The sequence below is a fragment of the Centruroides vittatus genome, unplaced genomic scaffold (genome assembly GCF_030686945.1).
Source record: "Centruroides vittatus isolate TY-2023 unplaced genomic scaffold, ASM3068694v2 contig_2295, whole genome shotgun sequence".
Taxonomy (NCBI): domain Eukaryota; kingdom Metazoa; phylum Arthropoda; class Arachnida; order Scorpiones; family Buthidae; genus Centruroides; species Centruroides vittatus.
Window position 1 is genome coordinate 1 of NW_027121432.1, and position 21,580 is coordinate 21,580.

Genomic DNA, 21,580 nt, shown 5'->3' on the forward strand with positions numbered 1-21,580 from the left:
ATCATATTATTAAAATTAGTCATCAGAATTCACTGTAGTGAATTTGATGACAAGAACAAACTTCAAAAATGGAATACATACTAAAAATCATAACAAGAATAAAGAAAAATGAAGAATGAACATGAATTATTTACTTTAATGGATTGAGCAGTTGATATTTTAATTATTTAGATTTTCATTTTCTTTATTTTAATGTTACTTTTAAGCATACTCAATGTAAGTAAATTAGTCATAAATTAATAGATTAATCAGATTTGTATTTGCCTGAATCCAAGCTTTCAAATTGCTAAAATAATTTTAAATAATTTTCATTCATCACAAGTTCAATACAAATTTTTTTTCCAGTCATCCACATAAACCTGCCACCAGAAGCAACTCTATGTTAGTATTATTTATAAAATTTTTTTGAATTAAATTATATTATATCTGAGTTAATTATTTTAGTTAAATTAATATAATATAAATAAAATGAGCTAGTTATTTTAATTAACTCATTTCATTTATATTTTTAACAATTAGAGATGACTTTTTATTACTTTTTACTAAAAAATTAACAGTTTATTTTTATTTTCATAGGGTATTACTAATGCTTTCTATTGTTTGGTCTGAATTTGAATATTAATTTGATAGGTATTAACATGTATTCAAAAATATTCAAAAATATAAATACTATTTATACAGTGTGAAAGGTCTGAAAATGATTGTTAAAAAGTTAGCTGTTTTTGTTGATCAAACTATATAAAAAGTAATTATAACAACCCGAAAAAACGTTGCTTCCTCGTCATCATCCCTTACATTGTCAGAGTATTTATTTATTTTTTTATTAAAATAACTTAATGGCTTATTAAATAACTTTTTAATAAACTCTGGCAGTTGTTTGGCTTTACAAATTTATCAGATTTTATGATGCTTATTTATGTAAATTATATATATGAAACAAGACAAGGATAATAATTGTAACTTTAAAAAAAAAATTTTTAAATGATAGTTAATTAAGAGAATATACATCTAGGAAAATTATATATACAGTGATTTTTCTAAACTGTATAATTTTTAATTAACTATCTTTTAAAAGAAAAATAGTTACAATTATTACATTTGTCTAGTTTCAAACATATCAGTTATTTTAATTAATGAGAAGAAAGAAAATTTCTTTTTTTATCTCATTAATAAATTTTGTCTTGTCATCCCTTGCATTGTAAATTTTTTTCAATATATTTTTACCTCTCAAATTCTAACTGGATTTTAATTAAGGCAAACACTTTCACATGTTATTTCTTCAACAATTTATTAACTTATGCTTTGTGATTAAGTATATGGTTGTCTGAAGATGGGTATTAAATACATTCAAAAACCTTAACATAAGTTAATAAATTGCTGGAGAAATAAGGTGTGAAATTGTTTGCACATTTTTACATAATAAACAAGAGATTTTAAACAGACCAATCAGCTTAAAGCATTATTTGGCACGTACAATTGTACAATATGTTGTATTGTGAAGTGTAAATTTTAAAATTTAACAGTTGCATGATTAACATCCCATTTGTTAAGAATTTATCAACTAAAAAGTTTTTATGAAAAATCTGAAAATTGTAAACAATGTATTATAAAAAGGATTTAGAGAGGAATGCTTTGAATGCTCATTACGCAATTAGGCAATTACTTTAAAAATAATGAAAATAAAACATAAATAATCTATTACTTCAATTATATTAAAAATGCCTTTTTATTTATATAGTAGAGTGAATAAAGTTAACGTTAAAGTATCTTGGAGATCAATTTTCTCGAATTTGTTTATTTTTGGGTAACTTTTCACTAGAAACATATTTGAGAAAATCATATATATATATATATACATATATATACATACAGTAGAGAGTCGTTTATCTGAACACCAGTTATCCAAACGCTTTCCAGTCGGACTGTGTCGTGTCGAATCGAACTTTTTTGATACTAGATTTACTTCTAAAGTATAATTTTTATGTTTTTATATTTTCAATATATTTATTTTGTTTGTACAAAATAAAGAAATAATTTTTAACGATACAATAGCCTCGATTATTATTATAGAAATTTCGTTAGGCTTAAAATCGACGAAAATTCAGCACGAAGCGACACACAATGGAGAAAAATTTGAACATCGGACAGGTTAATATATTTTTTCGTACATAATCAGTTATCCGAAAAATCAGTTATCTGAACAACCCCAGTCCCCAATTGATTCGGATAAACGACACTCTACTATACATATATATGTTCACAAGTTTTTGGGATTACTTTTGGACAGAGAAGCTTTGAATCTGATGCATACATGCTTAATATAATTGGTTAAGCTGCTGGCAATATAGGTTTATGTGCAACACAATGTTGATTGCTTATGCTTCGTGTAAATTGGACTTTATTCTGTATACCTGTATTATAATAAATTAATAAACTATGTTGATAGAAAAAAAAATTTTTAACCTTTTAAAAATCTTGCAAACACATGATCCAAGGAAATAAATAATTGTGCTGCAACACAACAGATATGAGTATAGACAACTTTGCATTATTTGAAAGCCAAATTGATACTTAAAATATAGTTTTGTATTAATTCTTCTACAGTATGTCTCATGTAAAATTATCCCACTCACCAACTGAAGTAAAATTGTGCAGCATTAAATAATGAAACATTGGTTATGCAAGTTTCCATAATTTTTGAATGAAACAAAGTTTTCAAAGAGTTTTTGTCTAATTTTATTTTATCTCATTTGTCTATTAATTTCCAATATGAAGATTACAGTAATTTATTCAATTGTGAATGAGGCTGGTTTTACATAGGACACTCTGAAGATAAAGAATATTGGTGATGCCATCTTATAAACCTCTCTGCATAATGTTTTATAAAATTAAAAAAACAAATTTATAATAATGAAGGATGATCATAATTTCATATATATATATAGTGAGACCCCGCTTAACGCTGCCTTGATTAATGCTGATTCAATATAATGCAGTCTGTTCGAAACCTAAAAAAAAAGCTCAAAATTTACACTGATTAAAATTATCATGGCATTTCATTGATTCATATGTAATACAATTATCCCAAACACGAACCAATCAACAAAGGTGGCATTTCATCATAGCTCTGTACTTCCCTTAAATCTGTTTGTTTTGTGCAATTTTGGAAAAAATATATCATCATGGATGCCATAGGAAATATCGACTTCACTTGGCAAGAATTAACTGATAAATGCATGGATGGAGTGTGGAAGAAGTAATGGCTGGAGAATTCTCCAGCCATTACTTCTTTCACAGATTCAAGAATTCTCAACGAGAATAGTCTATCACTGTATCGTTAGGTTGACCAAATTGTCAACCTAATCGATACAGCAGGATTAGATGTAGATGAGCAGGATATTGAGGAGTTACTGCAGGTTTCTGGTAAGAGCCTTACGACCTTCAAGAACTGGCAGAACAAGGAATTTATGTAAAACTGGAAAATAGTCATTCTGAAAATGAGAACCCAAAGAATTTCTTTATAGATTTTCTTAGTAAAAGTTTGATAACGATAATTGAAATCGTTGATCAAATTATAGCAAATGATCCAGATTTTGAAAGAAGTGGAAAAGCAAGATGAGACATTTTGGATGCAATCTCCTACTACTGACATTTGCTTAAGGAAAGAAATAAAAAAGCAACAAATGAAACTACACGACTTTATTGCAAAAAAATCAAGAATTTCAGAAAAGCCAGGATCTTCATCATAAAAAATGAACTTTACATTTCTATGTGCATATGTTTGTATGGTGTTTAACATATTTTTATATTAATTTGCATAATAATATAACTTAAAGTAACATCTGTTTATTTTTGGTTGCGTGTTTCCCTTTTCCTGTTTACTCTGTGTTAAAATGACCACGTTTAACTCTTTCATTTAGCGCTTTGTCGTCTAGGAATGTATGCCCTGCATTAAGCAGGGTCTTACTGTATATTATATATGAATTACCTAAAATGATTTAATTATAACTTTCTGTGGTGATTGAATAATATTTAGGGTCAGTTATTAACTTATGATTATTTATTAACAAATTTTCATAAACAAGATTTCAAACAACATAGTTTGCCTTTTACATTTTGATGATGATATCACTCAGCTGATCATCATTCATACACAGACACTTTGCATTAATTCTTTTTACCTCAATGTCTTTACTATTATAAATTTCTGTTTGTATCCTTGTCTACTTAGACCTTGTTTATTAACAGGACTTATTATACTGGTGTAGTTTAGTTTCCGATTAGCAAATAGAGGAGATCTTAGTCAAAAGTCAAAACAAAATATCTTTATTTTTACCTGGTGAAAATAAAGATTCTCAATTTGCTAATTGGAAACTACAGCAGTATAATAAGTCCTTTTTAATAAACAAGGTGCAAATAGACAAGAATACAAATAGACATTTTGCATCTTTGCAATATGTCAATGGCACAACATATTCTCAGGTATGTTATTGATTGCATGAGAAATTTTTATACAAGTTTTAATATTTTGTGGATGTTCTTCATGTACTAACTATACTTTGTTTGCAAAATATTGAAACTTTTAAAGCAAAAATTTGTTGTGCAATTAATAGCATATTCAAGAATATGCTATTAATCGTACGCGTTGCTTGCACTCTCCGAGACATAGTCTTGTCCCAGAATGGCTTCGCCATTTTACTTGTTTTGAAGATGACATCACACCAGTAACCGCTATTAATTCATAGACACTCTTCATATCTTCTAAGTATATCAAGCATAAAGTGGTGTAGCATATTCTTGGATATGCTACACCACTTTATGCTTGATATACTTAGAAGATATGAAGAGTGTCTATGGATTAATAGCAGTTACTGGTATCAAAACAAATGAAACGGCAAAGCCATTCTTGGGATGAGACTGTCTTGGAGAGCGTGAGCAATGCATGCGCAAATCTCGCACTCACACCTGTTTGTAGAAATAGTCTCAGCATTTTGTATTTTATTTTGACCCTGTTCTTGGTCCCCTGACTACCTACAAGTCTGGTTTATTTTATATGCACATGATTTGGGCATCAAGTACTTTGTGCCAAATCGCAACTCTTGACATGTACTCCTTCATACCTGTAAGGTGTGCAGCTGTTGGCAGCAGTGCAATATTAGAAACAACGATCAATGTCAACAATAAATGGCAAACTATATTGTTTGAAATTCTTTACAAGGGATTGCTGCAAGCAGACATGATGAACTTGTACCATATGCCATCATTGAAGAGATACAGTGGAAGCAGGATAACTCAGTCATTTTCTTTCCCCAATTGTCTAACATATAGATTTACATTAAATCAAACTGTTTAACTTGAATGGGATTTTGATACAATATTTTCATAAACTCTCTGAAATTTTAATTTAAAGAAAATAATTAACATTCATCTATCAAGTAAACTAATCAGAAACTTTTTATAAAGCACGGGAACCACATACAACTAAAAGTAAATATTGTGAATACTATGATACACTTCATGTCTAGTCTTCTTAATGATGTGAGCGCTAAGATTGGCCTTTCTTTACCGCTAGACTTATTACACCACCACAGGACGTCAAATTAGACCTAGAAAAACACTTTTTTATTTTCAGAATGCATTTTGGACCTGGAGTTCCTCATCAGCTTTTGAGGGACTCCAGGTCCGAAACGCATTCTGAAAATAAAATAGTGTTTTTCTAAGTCTAATTTGATGTCCTGTAGTGACATAATAAGTCTAGCAATAAAGAAAGGCCAATGTTAGTGCTCACAAGTCAGTAAACATTGTCATGTGATGACAGGTGGGGTTGGTAGCTTCTAGACAGCATGTGTGACCTATATATTGTAACTGCCATTCAAACCTGCTTTTTTTTTTTAATTTGATTTCTGATGGATTTCGTCAACTAGCTGATGTAATAAATAAATAGATTATTGATAAATTAATTTAGAATAGGACTATAATTGTTTTTTAATTTAAAAATTTTAACAATTGTCGCAAAATTTTAAAGAGCATTGTTTATGATAAAAAATAAAATAAAAACAGATTGATTCTAGGTGCAGACTAGTATATAACAACATTGCCTGACATTCACACCATCCAAACTGAATTTAAAGGTGTTTTGATGGTGATAAAAAAATATATATAAATCAGTACAAATATACTGTGAATTCCTAAGAGGAGGTGCAAAAAATAGAACTTTCATGTGAGTTCAAGATACCCTAGTGGCAGCATTGCTTGTACATAAAAATTTCTTAATAAATATTTAAAAGTTAATAAATAATCATCTATTTATAATTATCCACTCTCCTGCTGGATTCTGTGCATTTAACTATGCCTACACTAAGATAAGACCTGAACTATGATGAAAAAATCAAAATGGAACAGATATCTGAAAAAAATACATTTTAAACTTCCTTATATTTATTGCCTTTGCCGAATTGCATTCAAAAACATTGTTTTCCCTTTCTTGCAACGTGAATATAAGAACATTTTAGACAGAGTAGAATTTTCATCTGTTTTGAAAATTAGTAAAAAGACAAGAAAACTTTCAGTTTCTATATAACTAACTTATGTTAATGGTCTTTATTTGTTTCTACTCATTTAAAATTTATATTTTCTCCTAAACGCTTGAAAATATTTAAAGTTTTGTTGAAAAACAATCTTACACCTAATTTAGACATACTATCAATTAACTGGGTGTATAATAAGGAATTATAAGTAGCCTTGTAACAAAATAGAAATTTTAATTTTTATATTAAAACTAATAAAAATTAGGATAAAATATTTAAAATATTGTTTTATTTTCTATTCTATAATACTTTTTTAATATATAAATTTATCTATTTTTAAGCTCACCAAAATTTGTTTATCCATCAATAAATGGACGGCGATTTCCCATGCAGAGGAATTTACAAGAGGTTATTTTATCTCATCATGAAGAAGTTATTAAATTTATTTATAGTAGTAAGTATTAATTCTAATTTTTAAATATGATTATTTTGTTAAAAAATAAGTGAGTGTAAATATTCTCACACTTAAAGTATTTAATTTTTAAATTATTTATATTTGAAATAATCTTTTTTTATAAAGAGTACACTTTACAAGATTAAATAAATGTAAGTTATATATTAAATTATTTGCTATTAGTATTGAATATTTATTGATTTAATAAATCAATAAATATTCAAATACAATCCTTAAAGCATTTCAATTGAATTTATTTTATTTATGAAATTCAGCACAGATTTTGTAATGTAATTAAACTGTTTAGTTAAAATTAATAATTGTAGATTTAATATTTTATTACATGAGCTAATAATATGCTATTGCCAATTTATTAGATTATATTATATTTTAAAGATTTTTCAGCACAACTTAATTTCTTGATTTATAGATCTATTGCACAAATTTTAAGTAGAATCATTGGTTTAAGTTTTATATCAGTTTATTCTAATATTTTAGTATTTATCAGATATATTTTATTATAGTAAACTAAATATGTAGATCCTATATCCTTTCAGGTTTATCTGGCTTATTTTCAGAGACTTAATAATTATCTTTGAAGAACAGCATTAAAATATTAATGTTTAAAAAATATTTAAAATAATTGAAGGCCTTTTATTTTTAAATATAATTAATAATAATAATAACTCTCCTGTGGTCACCTCCTGGTTGTGTGGTGGGAAAGCCCAGTAATTTTACTGATTTATAGGGCAATGCAGGCTGGAGCACAAGATCCTTATAGGGACACCCATGCCAGTAAGGTCAATGGGGAGAAATGAAGCTAAGAGTGACCACACCCACATTCTGTGGAGATATTTATCATGGTAGTAACTAGATCTAAGTATGATACCGGCTCGGACATTGCCCAGGTTAACAAGGTCTGTGTTCGTGGGTTAGCAGAGGCTCACATTCGAAAAATAGGCCACAGTCTCCTTGGTTACCGGTGGCGAAAGCAGCACCGGCCCAAGCATGGTTACTTCAATGCCCTCAACAGATGTGAGGAACCAACCTAGCCTTGGTGTTTCTATGGCAATGCATCCACTGACCACAAAGGCTGGAAAACCATGCCAACAGATGAAATGGACAATAGAAATGAACGAGTTTATCATCCATACTTACTACACCATCACAAAACTTGAAACAAACATGACAGCATACAGACAACAACTACAGCATAGATTCACGCAACAATATCCTCACCTCACTGTCACCGAACAAAGGGTTGTTGATCAAAAAAGAACAATTATACACAACAACCTCATCCCACAAACAACACTTGAACTTATCAAACAACAGGTTGCTGATCAAATACATCAACAGACAGAAACATCTAACATTAATGAAGATCATGTAACCTGTCAGGATAATCCAGCAACAAGTACTGATTACAGCACACACACACAACAACTACCACTATTGATACTACAGACACTTCCTCATCCATCACTGATAACATAGACATTGATTTAGTTAATATGCTATCGCTTATATTTCAGGAAACACTCACTAAATATGCAGGCACAGATCCCACACAACGACCACAAATACCAAAAATCAACACGTCAAAAGTAGGAAAAACACTAAATTATGTAAACACTCACTTACTACCACACTACATTCATTCAATTTCTACACTCTCAGACATTCATACATTAGTTTATGCTGGGGCAGTCACAGTAGTGACACACCATGGACTGAAAATACAATTGCAGACAGATACACACAAAACACAGTTCTATCACAAGCCTGCCTAGCTGAGAAGAATAGAAACACAAATAAATGACATTACACAGCAGTTAGGCAGGCTGACACAATACACTAAAAACAACATAACACCCAAATTAAAGAAACAACTCAAAAACATTTTCAAGAAAATTAAAACACACATTACAGAATACATCGACATACTAAAACAAAAACTCGCAGCCAAAGCACGTAGACTCAAATGATACAAAACATGCTCACTACGAAAACAACAAAATAAATTATTCACAAACAATGAAAAACTCTTCTACAGACAAATCAGTATCAAAACAAACACTGATACACAGCACAGTGGCACACCAACAGAAGAACTCACAACTTACTGGTCTTGTCTTTGGTCCAGTGTTGTTGCACACAGTGCTGATACTGGCTGGATTGTGGAGAACAAAAACTTGCATAACATACCAACTATGCCCTGTGCTGAGATAAACGTACATGACATCCACCACTCTGTTACTAGAACACACAACTGGAAGACACCTGGTGTAGACAACATTCTAAATTTCTGGTACAAAAAATTTACATCACTGCACCAGAAACTTTCTAAATACCTAACACACATCATCATCAATCCACAAGACATGCCAAAATTTCTTACTCAGGGCATCACTTACATGAAACCTAAAAACAACAATACCACAGACCCTCTCTCCCTCTCTACATACACTGCAGATCTGGACATCATAGCAGACTTTAATACGGCAAAACTCATCCTCGCTTTGTCCCCCATAGAACACCTCAGATGGTTGGAGGCATTCAGATATTTAAATCTACTCTCACATCAACGTGCGTAAATATTAAGGAGGAAATGGTTTTGTCAATGGCCTGGCATAGTTGATGGACAACACAATTTAACTGTTTGTTGAGTCCCTGTTTGGCAACTGAATGAACAGGCTTGACATGAATTTTTGAATTTTTTTGTGCTTGTAATTTGAACACCTGTTCAAATTTATATTCTAAAAAGCTGTTACATTCCATCAGGTAACTGTTATGTCTGAGGAAGAACTCTGATGGAGTTTGAAAATGTTTGCGTTAATTTTTTGTTTTGTTTCTGTGCACACCGTAAATGGTTCTGTACATGAGTACATGATTATTAAAGAATAACAACATATATTATAATGGTACCAGGTCCAATGGACCCAGACGGTAGTTAGTGTGTTAAATCTACTCTAGATTTTTATCATCGTAACTGACCATTTATACCAATGATCTTAGATATGTAATGAAGACTTGTAATTATTCTTGGTGATCCAACATAAATGTTTTGCTTTGTAGATTTATTCTCAATAGTTATAAAGATGCTTGTTGGTCTGAGAACTATGCTTGTAATAAGAAAGTCAGAGCAATTGCTGTCTAACGCAACTGTCCCGGCCAATTTCTAAGATAAAACTAGAAGATTAAAATGAATTATTCATTACTTACCGTATATCTCGGCAGATAAGACGACATTCAGATAAGATGAGGTATAAATTTTCGTCAAAGTTTTATAGTTTTAGCATATATCTGTCCTATAAGATGACTCCCAAACTATCAATGGCCTATGAATTTCGTTTAGATCAGCGATCATTATCTGGATAATAATTCTGTATAGCGTATACGGAATTATGTCCTATTTGTAATTTTTCAAATGAACAAATTTATTTTCTTTCATCTGGCAGCACTGCCTTGCAGTTGTTGCAAGCATTCGCACTGATTCGGCATTTGGGTAATGACCTTGACTATTCACAAAAACGTCATATGGGCTATTCTATTTTGTGCACATACCCTACTCTCCATTAGTAAATAATTACGGTTTGTTCGTTTTTTTATATAATGGTTTTAATTTATATAAATTTCAATCTAATTTTTTGTATCTGTCCTATAAGACAACCCCGGATTTTGGGGCCTTTTTTTACGATTCAATTATCGTCTTATCTGTCGAGATATACGGTATATAGAATGACACTTAAAATTTAATTGCAATTAAAGAATGACATCTGGGAACATTTTTAGCAAAAAATACTGTAGAAAATGGATTCTATTTTTAAGTATTAAGAATAGAATACAAATTGTACTTAATCACTGAAGTGATGAAGCACAGTTTGCCTGAAATGGTTGACAATATATGTAATTCTTGTGTTTGTACTTTGCGGATTTTCTTTTATCCTGTTCAAGACTACTATTATTAACTTACTGTAGCTACTCAAATTCTAAATATTGAAATTGGATATGTTTATACAATATTTCTTGCTCAAAAAGTTCCAGGAATTTTTTCATTACTTATTTAGGGTGATATAATTTCACCTGTAGTTAATCTATATATTAATTGAAAAAGCATTTGAATCTGTAAGACTTAGTTTAAGTAAATTGCTGGAATTAGAAAATATAGTTCAGGCATCAAATTAAAGCTCTGTAGATATAATGCTACTGATGAAAGATTTGAGAAAGGTACAATGGTTCAGACATGGTGGAGTGGCAAAAGTACATTGTTACGTCTACAGGACAGGACAAACATTTTGGGCACTCACATGCCATCTAGTGATTTAGTTTTTTATTTTTAATCATTAAAACAACCCGTTGCTCACCCCTACTCTGAATTCTTGCTGTTTGCTACTTATGCCTTAATTCTTTATTCATTATTTTTTTTTTAACATTAATAAGTTTAAACACTTGCAGTACCTATTTAAATAATAAAATAAAATTAAGAATCATTTTTATTTTTGATGGCAGTTCCATCTATCAACTTTTAGTGCCAATTTTTGTTTTTATTTTACTGTTACTCTGTGATGAGACTAAAATGTGATTCTAACCATCCAATTCATTACTTAGTGCCAATTGATGGATCTCTTGACAAACCTACCAACAAAAGAGGAGTAAACTTGAATATCTGACTGTTGGTAGGTCTAAGAGTTTATTTTTGAAGCCCAGGACAAGATGATTGTCATGAGTGGGCTGCCACTAGCATCACCATTAATCTGAAGTTCTGCCAGTTGAAGTTGGTTGACCTTAAAAATGCCAAATTGCCACCCTGGGACCAAGATACAAAATTGAAAGTAGCCATTGAGAAACAGGTCCTGTGGGAAGAACCTCATGGTACTGAAGGACAGGTAGATGCAAATCTCAGACAAACACTTGCTGTACTGATGACTTTTGTGTAGAAACTAAATTTTAAATGCACTCATTGATTTTATTTCAATTGAATAAAACCATCCAATTAAACAGGTTCCTGCTAGTGAATTATTGATTTTAATCTTCTAGTTTTGGCATCAAAATAAAACATTTGGATAAGATTTCATATTCATATATAAAATTTGGGTTTTATCTTATCTTTTGATTAGCATTTTTTAAGAAGAATGAATTATATTATTATTCTTATTATTTTTTAATCATTTAAGGAACTTTATCAAACTTTAAGGTGTTTGATTCTGTGTATTAAAAGAACCATAAATAATTCGAGTGAGTAATCGCAGATGGATGGACTAACATTTTCGATCCTTTCTACGGATCATCTTCAGGTCAAAGGTTTTGAAATCGGAATGCTCTTTGAATATTGTGCAATCAGTGCATTTTCAAATTGTTTTTTGAATGCATTTATAAATTGAAATTTGGTCTGAGGCATCAATATCACAATTCCAATTTGAAAACCTTTGTTCTGAGGAACAAAATTTAAATAATTCAAGTTTTACCATTGTGAGAGTTTCAATGGAAGCTCAATAAAAAAAAGATAAAAACTTTAGGCTTCCATAGTAGTATATAAAGTAAAGATCTGTTATAAGTTAGCACAATTTTGTCATTTAGGAACTTTGAAAGATCTCAATGCATTCATTTACATTAAAACAATCTTTTTAATTGTTAAAATTATTTTTTCATTACTGTAGTTAAAATATTAATGGGCAAGATATGTTATGTTTTTATATAATTATATACTTGATTTAACCTCATTTTCTACATCATGCACTTGCATTTTACACAAGAGATACATTGTGCAAGATGATGCCTTCTCAAAATGCATTAATTTAAAACTGTTGCAATATATTCTTGCTTTTAAACATGCTATTGTGTTTGTTATTAATGTTATCTTTTCTTTTATTACATTATATCATCATAATCATAGTGTGAAAATACTGAGGGAATGGGGGATAAAATGGATGCACTGTATTCTCACTAGTTAAGCCTGGTCCATTAAGTCTCTTCTGCTGGTAAATATCCAGCAGGATATAAGTTTTTTCATTTTTTCCTCTCCCTCTCCTTTCAGGTTTTCTTGGTATGCAGACTCTCATTCTGTTAATTGCCATATTACAAAGAAACTGCAAACTGCTTAGATCATTATCTTTGGAAATTGTTCTTTTTATAAACATTCTTACCAGTTTCGAGATGCATATGTTACTCTCATAAATTTTTTGCATACAATGAGATTTTATTAATAGTATTTTACAATATATTAAACTGTTTCAAATTCACATAAAATGTAGCTGCACTATAGATAATAAACAAAATTAAGTTGATTTTGTTTACTATTTAAATTTAAAACGATAAGAAAATACAAATTATTTTCTAGAAAGCTTAAATTTTTTGATATTGAATGGACTAAGCCAGTGGTTCCCAAACTATTTTGATTCTCAGCACCCTTGCAGATTTTCTACAAGGGTGCTGATTTTCCCAAGGTGCCCTATGTGAAATTCTAACAAGTACATTAATTTCTGACATTATAAAAATTTTATAACATTTCGTGACGCCCTTGTGAGGAAGCCGCGACACCCTAGGGCACCACGATGCACACTTTGGGAACGGCTGGACTAGCAGTAACTTTAAGTTTGCAATTCATTGAAATTATTTAGACATTGTCTTTATTCATTTAAAATATTTAATGTAAATTACTAAATAAGAAATAAAATAATTTCAATTTTAACTGGAATAAATATTTACTTTAATTAATAAAATTAAAGAAAATTTAAATATATTATATATATTTTTTTCTGTAGCCTGGAAAAATGTGTACAAAGAATATGAACTGACAAAGCAATCACCCGCAGAAGGAAAAGGTAAATTATTCCAAATTTATCATTTCTGCCTATGAATATTATATTCTGTTAAGGATTATGTAATTAGAAAGATTAAGTTTTTAAATGTAAAATTATTAGATATTTTTTTAATGCATATGAAATGTTTGTATTAATGTAAAAAGATCATTTGTTCATAAAATTTACTTGTCTTAATTCAAAATTGTCTGCAGGAAGAATTATGCAGACAGAACTACATAGTAGAATAATGGAAATAATTGACTAAAGCAACATCTTGGAAATTACTTTTAAAAAATTGTCAGGGAAAAACTGTTTGAGAAAGAATTGTCTGGAGAACAGTCCAGGGAAGAACTGACAGGTAACCCTATCTTTAGGGAACAAAACATCCAGTTCAGACATAATATTGAAGGTAAAAATACAAAAGTCTTATTAAGTGGACAGTCTTTTCACAGACACTGGATAAAAATTTCTTATCCTTTTTCCTTATATCTACCAAGTTACACAAAGAGAAATGTATTTACTGTGGAATAAGAAAAACTTTTTTATCTTCCTTGGATGTCCATTTAAAACAAAAGGAAAGAAAAAGTTAAATAATGTATAATAAACTGACTATTCAAAAATGTATATAGATAATAGGAAAAATATGATTAAAAGTAGTATTAAAAATTTACGAAAAAGGACATATGAAGAGGTTAAGAAAATATTAAAGTAATACAATATAAATACAGTGAAAAGTCTGTATAACAAACACCAGTTTAACAAAATTTTTAGTATAACTGATATCTTTAATCCCCACCAATTTCCTATTCAGCTTAATGCAAAAATGTTTCAGTTTAACAAATACCATTATAATGTAATAAGAATATTTTCATTATAACAAAATCTATAAATGCATAAATCATTCATTATTAGTAAATGTTGAGTATTATGTCAATCTGGCAACATAAATTTTAATGTCTAGTTCAACTGCAACACTAATTTTAATCGTTACTGATGGTTTTGTGTTGATGTCATTACTCTACAGTTTATTTCTTCATGAGAAAAAATGGAGGGGAAAAAAAAACTTATTATTCTCTTCCAAAGAAAACTGTTTAAAATATTAGATAATATGCAAAAAGGAATTAACCAAAAAGATGTGCCTGACAGCCTACTGGAATTCTGTCTCATAGTACTACATTTTATCAAAAAAAACTAATTTTTGTGTGTGTTGTTTCTTTAATCAGACTTTTTTACCAGAAAATAATGGCTTCAAGCATAAATAACAGTTATAGTAGTATCGATTAGTTGGAATCCTGCCTCTCTATCATTAGTTTAGTTGTTTGGTCATGATATTTTTTGATATTTATTTTTATTAAATTTGAATAAAAATTAATCTATAATATGACTTATATCCTGAAAATTTGATTCTATATAAATACTAATAGATAAAGTTTTTAAAAATGCTTACATTTTGAAAAACAAAAAACACGTAATTTTTCGTCAATAAAGTTCTTTCATCCTTTCATTTTTGACTGTATTTCAATTTAACGAAATTTCAGTATAACAAAAATATTTCAATGATCCCCTCAATTTCATTATATTGACATTTCACTGTATAGTTACAGAATAAATTATTGAATAAAGTACATCAAAAAGGACAAAAAAAGAAAATAAAGATATAGTGTGCAAAATGAAAATGATATACAGTGGGTGATTGGTTAATGAACAGTTCAGTTAACAAACAAATCGGATAACGAACACTTTCTTGGAAGATTTTTGTGTTCGGACAACGAACACCTTACAGAACAAACACAAGAAGAAGCAACGTAAAATAATGAATACCTATTGGTCTTCCCTTGTCTTTGGGCGACAATTGGAAACTTTTTGGAGCGCTGGAACGTCTCCCGCGCTCCAAAAAGTTCCAATTGTTGACACTCAACCCTGTCAGATAGTATTCCTCTGAACTTTGAAACTCTCCCTTCTAATTCCAGCCTTTTATTTTTCTGACAGAAACAATTCTTTTATAGTATTTGCAAGACTGTCGGGCAGGCACTCGTCAAGTTTTGCATAGGTTTTTATTTTCGAAAGGTGATAGTATAATAGCAAAGGTTGAAAGTGGGCAGATGGCTTATACAGGTCTACAGTAGGCCACAGTTCAATCTTATCTAGGTAAGATACTGTACTATCAAGACTCAAACAGCTTAAGGAGTAATAAAAATCACATCTGAGAAATAAAGAACATTGAAGAGCTCATAATGGAACCTGAAACTGATCTGACAACAGAAGAACGCCAAGAACTCTTGAATGAAGAACATCAAGAAACTCGACAAGATATAATTCTCTTTTTCAGAAGAAAACAATGTAGATATCTGCTATTAAACATTTTTTTGAAGAAGTGGGAGGATGTCAGAACGACAGTCTTAGAATGGCATCCAAATCAGGTTGAGGTTAATAGACTTAAGGATCTCTACAATTACAATGCTATTAATTACTTCTGAAAAGTCTTGAAGAAGAGAGAGAAGCAATCAACATTAGAAAGATTCTTTAACAACCACAAACAAAAAAAAAAAGACATATACAGTCTTACATTTTTATCAATGTATTTTTATTATTACATATAAATAAACATAGTAAGAAAGTATATATTTTTTATTTTTTGGGGTCTCCAGAATGAATTAATCAAATTCCCATAAAAACCTATGGTAAATCAATAATCGATTAACAAACAATTCAGATAGTGAACAAAGTTTTGGAACAGATTATGTTCGTTAACCTATCACCCTCTATATAAGTATTTAAATTCTTTTTGCATATAATCCAAGGAACAAATATAGGAAAAACTAGGAGAAAACTTATTGGGGATTAGAAAAACATTGCAGATCTTAAACAAAATAGCTTCACCTCAGTGACAAGGACATAATATAAATAAAGTGAAAGCTGAAATAGCAAATTATAAAAGAGATTCTTGCATTGGAAGTTTAAAGAATAAATATTTAATGTGTACTGTACATAAACAATACAGATTTTTGTTAATTAGATTTTTTTTTTTTTGAGTTGTTTAGATTAGTCTTATCAAGAAAAAGCAAGTCAAAAAGGATTACAGACATAACATGTTTTTATAAATAAATCCATGATTATTTTTCCATGAATATCTTGGCAAAAACAACAAACAAATTTGGTTTCGATTAGTGAAAGCACACTGTACTTTTAAGCTGTTTTTCCAACTACAAATATTAGAAAGAAATTATAACAAAAATATCTCCAAAATAGAGCAGAGAAAAACTTAATGGTATAGCCATGTTAGAATATATACATGGTACGATCCAAAAGTTCGTACTCACTTTTCTGAAGTATCCTCACTTTTCTCACTTTTCAGGTCATTTTCTCACTTTTCTCACTTTTTTGGTCATTTTCACGTGCTTAATTAAGATGTGGGGCAAACCAAAAATAATTTTAAAGCCAAACGAATTGCCGAATTATCGGACTATCAGAATAGAATTTTTTAGAAGAAAATACGCGGCCCTGAGCAGACTCAAAATTGCAACTGCCCGCTCAGTGTCGTTAGGTTATAGAAAACAAAAATTTATTTAACGTATTTAAAAAAATCTTTTATGCACTTAAAAAATCCCTCTCATTACAAATTCAGAAGCCAGTGTTGAGTAAAGTTATGTACTCATGCCATATTTTCATTATTCGCCAAAATCTACCTTATCCGAATTGCATTTCCTTCTACAGAGTTTAAAAATAAGTATTCTAAGCATCCCTGCAGTTTTGGCTGTTTTCTAAGAAAATCACTAAAGTCCTTTTGCAGGGGAAAGCACATTACGCAGAGGGATTAATCTCTCAAGCTGACAACACTGCTGCCGCTTTTAAATTCAAAATATATAATTATTAAAATTAACACGAGATAGTAGCGTAACCTCCTACCACTAAAAAAGATTTCGTTTCTGACCATTTAGTTATCCTGGTTATAGCCCAATAATTTGGCAGATTATTTGGTTTTAATTAACAATCGGGTTATGGAGTTGTCGTTTACAAAAATATTTTTTTACTTGATTTATCTTTAAATAATTTCATAAACTTGAGTTTAATAAAATTACTTTAATGATTTCATAGCATATTGTTAACGTTAAATCACATCTACATCTTCCCATAAATGTATGTTTAAATTGACTACAAGTATAATTATTCCATATAGTAAGTGTTATTTTCATAAAATGTGTGATTACTTTGCTTGTGAAATATCCATTTTTTAATCTTCTCTTATGCCGATTATAATTGTGCATTAATTGAGAGACTAAAAAAGTAAACGAAAATGTAAATTCATATTTACATATAAAATTTACCAAATAAATTAAAATATTCGAAGTGTTGTAAAAAGTACAACACGTAATTGCTTGTGAGAAAGATTTTCACACGCTTCCCAAAGGTTAACAACTTTGCAACGATGTTGGTTTTTATTCATCTGCAGGAAAAAGTTTTTTGTTATTTATGAAATCATTAATAAAATATTATTTTACTTATATTATTTGGAGTATATTTATTTCAGATTTATTATTTTATTTGGAAATCAATATTTACACATCTCGAAGCATTAAAAAATAAACAGTTTCTGATAATGATAAATATCCGAGAATAGCCAAATTAGTGAAATCAGCATCGAAAATCCCGTTCCCATGAATGAGAGGATCAATTTTATGCCGGGCACTTTCTCCTGATAGAGCATCAGTGTTGGAAAGAATGCTTAATTCACTTTTGATTGTTAAGGAGGGACTAAACATGTATGACCAAAGCCCACACCTTGTACCTATTGCAAAGGACGACTGAAATTAGCTTCCTCGGTGCATGGAAATTATCAAGAACGATTGGAAAATGAAAAGAAGTTAAAAGAATAAGAGAAACGGAAAAAAGAGCACAGAAATGTTTTGAAGAACAACAAAAGAAAGCTGTTCGTAACATGAAGATTATGGAACGGCAACTGAGTTTAAACCAGAAAAATGTAGAAGAAAATGAAATACATGCGACAGTCTAAGTTTTGTTAGAAGCAGCAAACAAAAAAACTGGAGAAGGCTATTAACAGCAAGAACATGAATGAAGTACAAGCAGCACGTGTGATGCTTATTAGTGTTAAGTGTTCAAAAGCAAGAGGAAGCGAAATAGAAGGAAGTTGATAACATGCAGAATAATCTTAATAAAAGAACATCATCTTTCATGACTGATTATTTACAGAAGCCAAAGACTTTTCAAGTATTCATGGTTTACTGAAAATACAAAAGCCACTGATTATCGGGAAACAGAAAAAAAAAAACGCGATATAACCGAGTAATAAAAATTCTGGGCTTTTACTAAACAGATTATACATGCTATGGAATCTCTGTTCTTTCATCAGCAAGTGTTTCTGATATAAAATAAGCTTAGTTTTTCAATCCTGAATTTTATTCGTAGGTTATATCGAATTACCGGTAATTGACGTTTACGTAAACATCGAAACCATGAACGCCCATTTAGCATTGTTTCTTTAACAATGACATTGAAAGACAAATACTGTCGATATAAAAACATCAATTGCGATTTTATTATACAGTACTATATAAATCGCTTATTAGAAATTCGTGTAGTTTATATTTTTCAATAAAAATTATAAATGCTGTAATTGAAAATTTAAAAAAAATGAATATTGAATATATAATAGAACACCAAAACTTATAAAATTACAGAGTAAAAATTCTCTAAAAAGCAAAATGAAGTTACTACTGTATAAAAATTTTAGAAGTTTTCGTTCAGAATCAGAGAGATCTTTTCCTTACACGTTATGCGGTGAATTCGAAATTTCACACCTTTATGTGAATTGACGCAATACCGTTAATTCACATAAATGTATGAAATTTCGAATTCACAGAAACTTGTAAATGAGGAGACTGTACTTAAAACTAATAAATAAACAACTTTTATATCAAAAGGAAACAAATGACAATCGATCTATCCACCTGTTCTGCATATTTAGCTCTTTCTCGTATTTCGTTGCAAATAGAAATTCAGTGGTAATTGGTAATTTAAAATTAATTGACTCAAATGCTTTTAAAATTTAGGGGACCAAAAAAACGCGATATAACGAGTGGCTACTATATTACAGTATATACAGAAATTTTTAAAATGTGTTTAACCATAACAGAATAAAAAGAAATAACAATTTTTACTGCTGTTTTGCTGAGTTTTCCTTCTGTGTTTTCACTTTGTTTTGTCACTATTGCACTCACTTTTTATTCACTTTTTCTGTATTTCAACTCACTTTTCTCACTTTTTCAAAGGGGAAATAGCACTCCGAGGCCTGTATAGCCATGTTAGAATATATACGTGGTACGATCCAAAAGTTCGGGGAATGCAGTAATCTATGACAACAAAAGCATGGATTTGAAGTGAAGTTACAGCGTATGAAATGGATTTTACCAAACCACCTCTACGTGTTCAGGTTAATTTCACCCACGTCATGTGATTAAACAGCAGCGCTCGCGGTTTTAATCACATGACATGGGTGAAATTAACCTGAACACGTAGAGGTGGTTTGGTAAAATCCATTTCATACGCTGTAACTTCACTTCAAATCCATGCTTTTGTTGTCATAGATTACTGCATTCCCCGAACTTTTGGATCATACCACATGTATATATATATATAGCATTATGCTGGATTCATTAAACTCTAGCAAGATGATGCTAGAAAATGAAGTAAAATTGGTTTAATCATGGTAAATCAAACTCTGATTTCCAATGATTGAATTGCTTCTATATTAAGTTTTTCCTGAAAATATTTTATAATTCAAATTATATTATATTAAGATATTTAAATGTGATACTTTTTAGGCTAAGATATTATGAACTGTTCATACCTATTGTAAAGAAGTTTATTGTGTTGCTAAAAAGTAATAATTACAATAGACTCTCGTATAACGTGGGGATACGTTTCACGTTGTAGGAAATCGCGTTATACGGGACAGATCAATTTATGCAAATTCAGGAGTCTGTAAATTGTAACGGTTGTCAATAAATCTGTACTGTACAACCAATATTAACAAAACAGCATCGTTGGAACTTATTTGTTGATACTTCCGATAGTGAATAAATGTTAAAATAAAATTATGCACTTCACTGTTTAAGTTGAATAAAATTATTTTTCTCTTATATCTTTAAATGATTGTATTATTATTTTTTTATAAATTGCTACTTCTTTAAACTATCAGCTTCACTATTCATATATAAACAACAGGTAAGTGTACACAAATATACTTTTCTAAACAAAAAATCAGAAACTATGTGAAAATGTTAAATTTATTGCGCTGTATGAGCACTAGTTGCAATTTTTTTGTCACGTTGTACGGGAATGCGTTATACGAGAGTCTACTGTAATATATTAAAATTTTATATTTGAGATTTATATACTACATAATATATTAATTTTTTTTCATATAAATTACAATTGTTCTTGTTATAGAATGTAACAGAAGATTGATTTTGTACAATGAATTAATTACTATTATTTTTATATTTCATAATAATAAATTATGCTATGTAATTAGTAATTAAACATTTTTAACTAACACAAGTTGGTTGATAAATTAAAAATGGTTTCAGTTAAACTGTTGAATCATTTTTTAGTAATTTGTTTGTTTTTTAGTGCCTAATGTGGTGTTCTATCAAGATAAAAGTACAGAGAACAATTTACATGGTAAGATTTTTTTTTAATTTTAATTGATTAGATCTGTGTTAAAAAATTATTTAATAATATGTATATTGACTTAATACAGAAATGTTTAAATTGAC

The 21,580-nt window shown here is 29.6% G+C and overlaps 1 long non-coding RNA gene across 1 annotated transcript; it reads left to right on the forward strand.

The window, feature by feature from the left end:
• Nucleotides 1-320: 320 nt before the first annotated feature.
• LOC136971047 (uncharacterized) lies at nucleotides 321-21,580 on the forward strand. The gene is made up of 4 exons (XR_010880093.1): nucleotides 321-381; nucleotides 6,869-6,981; nucleotides 13,746-13,805; nucleotides 21,435-21,580. It is a non-coding gene; the product is annotated as an uncharacterized lncRNA (long non-coding RNA).